The sequence below is a fragment of the Sus scrofa genome, chromosome 6, assembly GCF_000003025.6.
Source record: "Sus scrofa isolate TJ Tabasco breed Duroc chromosome 6, Sscrofa11.1, whole genome shotgun sequence".
In the NCBI taxonomy this organism is placed as follows: domain Eukaryota; kingdom Metazoa; phylum Chordata; class Mammalia; order Artiodactyla; family Suidae; genus Sus; species Sus scrofa.
Genome location: NC_010448.4, coordinates 169,210,236 through 169,216,235, shown reverse-complemented (window position 1 = coordinate 169,216,235; position 6,000 = coordinate 169,210,236).

Here is a 6,000-nt window from a genome sequence, read left to right as displayed (position 1 = left end):
GCTCTCATAGCCTGTGTGTCTCAAAGGATTAATATACTTATAAAGATGTAAGTGCATTGTGATTTACTAGTAAGCACTAAGGAAAACAAGACTTTAGTTTACCCCAGCCAAAGATAGCTGAGACTAGCAATGCACACAAAAAGCTTTCCTCTTCGGCCTAGACCCCCAGTTACCCTGATCTCTCTCCTCTCCCTCTACGTCAGCCACTCGTTCCTACACCCTGAGAACAGTTAGTTGGGGAGGGGTGATCTGGGAAGGAGGAACATAGCGGGCCCCGCTTTAGAGGGCTGCACATTCTCCTTGGTGATGCCCCTGGCCTTGGACCCCTTGTTCAGATTCTGGCCTCGTCTACCCAGTCTCTTTGACCTGAGCACCCCCTGTGCCTTCTCTCTCTCCCCAGCTCTGACCTCAAGAGTTGCATGTTTCGCTTGCCAGCCTCTCCTCACGTCTGCATTCCCAGCACTGGCCACCTTCAATCAGCTGGAAGCAATGATGTATTAGCCAGCAACTCCAGAGCACAGATTCGTTTATCTGTAGAAACAGAGCCTAGAGGAAGGATACCGAGATGGTTATTTAGTGGAGGAGAGTCACTTAATAAAAGAGATTAAGCACCTTAGAAGCCCGAAGGGTTGAGCAAATTGTTTAATACACTGCACCAGCAATTATGTGTGAAAGGTTCCATATACAGGATATGCGGCTCATTTAAAAGAACGCATTTCGACGTGCAATTGCAGTCAACATCCTAATTTGAAAAGGCACTGCCTGGGTCCCTGTTGGGTATTTTGCCCTGGGACGCTGGAGCCATACCTGAAGGCACTGGGCATCCCAGGAAGAGGTGGTGTGGAAAGAATCCGGGTGGCTTTCCCGGACATGGAAATTAAGAGCCTGTTGCGGATCAGGTTTGTTCTTTGTTCTGGCTTTGCGACATTCCTGGAAAAAGACAGATCATCAGCACAGTTTTGATTGATTCATTTAACATTTTATGACCAGGTAACCTTTGCAGACAGAGATAACATAGACAATGCACCTATTCTTCAGGTGAGCAGGAGCGGGGACGGGAATGGATCCTGGATCACGCAGGTTGCAGCCCTGGCCGTTCTGAACAGAAAACCCACCAGCAAGGGAGTCCAAATACGACAGTCTCTAGGGATCCGCCTCCCAGAGGGAGAATAAAGCAGAGAGGGTGGAGCGTGGATACAGGAGCATAAACAGAATAATCGGTTCACTCCACTCCGCTTACCATCAGTTTCCATTTTTGCCTTTCATTCGAGTAATGAAAATCTCATCCCAAACACAAGGCGACGCAGGTGTCATCAGCCTCTGTGCTGTTATTGACGTCATCCCCAGTGTACTCCCACCTGAAACCTAAATTCTGACGTGAGTACTTTATACTCTTCATGTAAAGTCGTAGGGAAAGGGGAGGGGAGAGAATGAATGAGCATAAAATAAATACGGCTACTGTAGTCAGCACTTTTGTAGCCTGTCACGAGGCCAGAGGTCAAGATCATGACTTCCTTCTTCGATTAGCCAGTCTGTGCTCACCTGACCCTCTACCGGCTCCTCAGCAGGTTGGGAGACCCAAACCTTCATCTCAAAGTAACTGAGCCCTGACTAGTCCTCTCCGTATTGGGTTACTAGTTTTCCACTGAACTGTATTATGGGGGTAAAAGTTCTAAGAAGTGGCCCCGTGAATCCCGTGGGTTCCAAGCAGAGTCTTCTCAGCCCAGGTGCACAGCAAAAACCCACTTTCCCCCCGAGAGCCAGGACAGTGACCCACATGGCCAGGGACAAGCTCAGCAGAACCACAGCTGCATTCCTTGCTGGGAACATTCCACCCTCAGAACCTACACGGCAAACCTGTCAAGTTGGAGACTGTGCAGAAGGGAAGGAAAGTTTTACTAAGTGGCGCGTTCATTGTCCTTGTTAGAAGGGCCACTCCTAACTCTTCCCTTTGGTTCCTAGCCCACGTGGTCTCACTCCGGAGACAACGCCAGCTACTGAAACTGGGTTGAAGCAGACACTGCCTCCTATGGGGAGCTCAAGCCCAGCATGGCATCGCATCCCAGCTGCCTGCTGGCCCTTCGCTACCGACACCTTAGAAGCCCGTCTTTGAAGATGACAGGCAGGCCGTGCTTCTCCTGAGTGACAGCGTGGAGCAGAACTGCCTGCCGGCTCCAGAACGGTTACGTGCGAGGGGGACACAGGCCTGTATTCTTTCAGCCCTCCTCTTTGGGCGTCTCTTTGACTCTAAGATGGCATCATGGCTGTTAGCACTAAATGTGACTGAATTGCATATTTTAAAAATGGCTAAAATGGTGAATTTTATGTTATGTGAATTTTATGACAATAAAAATAATAGGCGGTTAGACTTTATTTTAATCGGAGAGAGAAGACACTCGAGAGTTCCAGGGTGAAGCTGGCGGAGACTGAACAGAGCTGGAGGAGAAGTATTTATCCTTGGGGTCCTTCTTGGGTGGGGACGGACGCGGACAAAGGAAGGGGAGAGGAAGGTGGCGGAGAGGATGCTGAGTCCAGGAAGGGGGTCAGGGAGAAGGCCCCCTGGCCACGTACCTTTCCTGGATTCTCCTGAGGACATGGATCTTCCGTGGGTTTTGTTCATCATTTATTTCTGATTACTCGGCATTCCACCACCTTCTTACCTGGGGAGAATTCAAAGTGAGGGGTTGTGGGAGGCGCTGGGAGGAACCCTCCTTTACAAGTCTTGGTGGCAGGCAGGGACCTTCCTCCCAATGCTCAGTCTGAAAAGGTCAGAGATGCTCCCTCTCCGCCCTGCTCCCCCACCTGTTAACCACGCTGGACCCTAGTCATCTGACCAGCCTCAGCTGATGAGATATTCCTTCTGGGACTTGGACTCATGGAGAGCGATGCGAAGACACGAAGGCGGGTGAGAGACCCCTCGTGACAGCCAAGCCCAAGGATGAGCGTTCACGGCAGCAGCAGTGGACAGAGTGTGGGGCTTTGGCCCTGAGTGTCACACTCACCTTGAGAGTGACCTTGGCTGTGGCAGCCAAGGCCCACCCTCTTGTTCTGGTGATCTTCCAAGGCTGATTCACCAGCCTCCCTTCAATTCTCAAGCTACCTAATATCCTTCCAACAAATTCCTCGACTGCTTGAGTTAGCCAGAGCTTGTTTCTGTCGCTTGTAACTAGGAACCCTGGTACACGGATGTAGCTGGACGGCCTCCCTTCCAAACAGAAGATGTGGTGCATTTCAATTAAATGCAGAATTGAAGTGCTGACTATACCTTCTTCTTGTGTGTGAGTGTGTGTATTTTACCTCCTACATTTCAGATGTGAAACCAAAATGCATTTCCGTGCACTGACTTATTGTTACTATGGCGATAGGCAGAAAGAGCATCGCTCTAGCAATTAGAAGACCAGGCCACACTGGGAGAGCATCCTTGGGCAAGTCAGTTTCTTCTCTACGAGGGCCGACATGGTCTGCGAGCCCTTCTCTGGTGCTTGAAATTCTGTGATTCGGGAAATGCAATGGAAATAATTTATATGAGCACTGTGCCCAGGAAAATAAACTATTTTCTCTCACAAAGAGGCTCCGTCTGGGTCACTGTCGTACAATAAAAACCACCTCAGTTGTCAATCTTTACTTCATCTATTAAATAATGCACAGCCTCGTAGACAAGCCACAGAAGTTAACACCAGCCTCATCTCACTGTGGCGTGTGCCTTCTGCAATAATAAGACTAGTGAGAGCTCAGTCTTGGAGATCTTATTTACTCCCTGCAATGAGCCTGTGAGGCAAGTGCTCTTATTACCCCCATTTTACAGATGAAGGAGCAGAGGCACAGAGAGATTAGGGAACTTGCCCAGGGGCCGCGCAGCTAGTAGGTGACAAAGCCAGGATTCAGACTCAAACTTTCTGGCTCCAGAATTTCCAACTTACATCTGCATGTGTGTTACGTTATTCACACAACATAAAATTCACGGTTTTAGCCGTTTTAAAGCACACAATTCAGCGGCTTGCAGTACACCAGCAGAATCCATGCTTTTAATGACTTAACCTTATAGTGCCAAAACTACATACGTCATCAAGTAAATAAATCCAAGTTACCATCGGTTTTACAAAAGCAGTCATTTCTTTCGTCCACTCACCTGAATTCGATGGAATTTCCAATGACGATTATAGAACGATCGTGTGATTCACAGAATTAGGTAGCTTTCTGTTTCTAGTCCACTCCTTGCATCTGCGAAGGCTGCATCGAATCTTCACCAACCTTGAAAAATGAGTTTTCATCACAAGTGTGTCGGCATGGCCGAGTGGTCCAGGGTGCCAGCCTCAAGATTGGTGGAAGATGTAGCAGGGCAGGCCCACACTTCCCCGAGCCTTGCCCCGCCGTTTAACGACCTCCCACCTCCACAAAGTCCTGCCCGCCAGCCTCTTTCACACCTGGCAGCTTTCGACTTTATTCTGACCTTGGGGACCGAGGAGCAGGTGTTGGAGAAAGAGGGCCCGCATTTCCTCCGAGAGATCTTCATGCGGACTGAGCATCTGCGTCGCCAAGGCCTGACTGTGCGCAGCCTCGGCTCAATCACCAGTACTGCTGGGCAGTCTCTCCGGCGACAGTCGTTTCCTCCACGACTATTGGTGACACTTGTTTTGTGGCAGGTGCTGAGTTGAGCCCTGGAAGCAGAGAGGGTTGGAGGGTCACGGGTGGGTATGGAGCCAGTGGCTCTCCGCCGTATTGGGCTACGAATCACTCACGGAGTGTCTCACATACAGTGTCGCCTGCCACTGGATTCCGCCATCCATGCGGAGGCCGGAGTGGCAGGTGGGTTTGAGGAACACACGCTTCCCAACATATGTCCCACACGAGGTAACCGACGTCCAGTTTTACAATAAACAAGTGTTAGGCTCATATAATCCACACTGTCGTACCTTATGCATGCAAGTTGTTCAGAGAGCCACCCTGAGGGCTCTCCTCCAAAGGACGGTTTTCGTCTGTATCTTTAGGTTTGAATCCCTGTGAGGGATGGATGTTCCCCAAACTCATTATAATGATCATTTCATGACGTATGCAAGTCAAATGAGCATGCATACACCTTAAACCTGTACAGTCATGCAGGCCAGTGGCATCTCAATAAAAGTGGAAGAAAAAAGCTGTGTAAATCAAAAAATTTCTCGCTCCCAGATATTGCTCTCTTTTTTTTTTTTTTTTTTTTTTTTTTTGCTTTTTAGGGCTGCACCTGTGGCATAGGGAGGTTTCCAGGCTAGGGGCTGAATTGGAGCTACAGCGGCAGACCCACACCACAGCCGCAGGGATGCCAGATCCAAGCTACGTCTGCAACCTACACCACAGCATGCTGCAACACTGGGTTCTTAACCCGCTGAGGGAAGCCAGAGATCGAACATGCATCCTCATGGGTACTAGCTGGGTTCGTTACTGCTGAGCCACGACGGGAACTCCCCATCTCCTCTTTCTTTCTTTTTTTTTTTTTTTTTTTTTTTTTTTTTTGTCTTTTTGCCTTTTCTAGGGCCGATCCCACGGCATATGGAGGTTCCCAGGCTAGGGGTCCAATCGGAGCTGTAGCTGCCGGACTACGCCAGAGCCATAGCAACCCAGGATCCGAGCCGCGTCTGCAACCTACACCACAGCTCACGGCAACGCCGGATCGTTAACCCACTGAGCAAGGGCAGGGACCGAACCCGCGACCTCATGGTTCCTCGTCGGATTCGCTAACCACTGCGCCACGACGGGAACTCCCTTATCTCCTCTTTCTTATCCTCACTCCCCCGTCCACAGCCAACCCACCAGCCAACCCTCACCCCAAGGACTTATGCTTTGTCAACCATTGGTATTGGTGACTTCTGAAACTACTTTGAGCTCAAAATAAAATTCTGTGGTTCATTCATTAATATATTTCTCAATCCACATTTATTGAGTGACTACTCTGTAAACACCGGAGATTCAGGGTAAATAAGACCTGAGTAGACGCCGTCCCTGCCTCTGGGGAAGTTCTCCGTC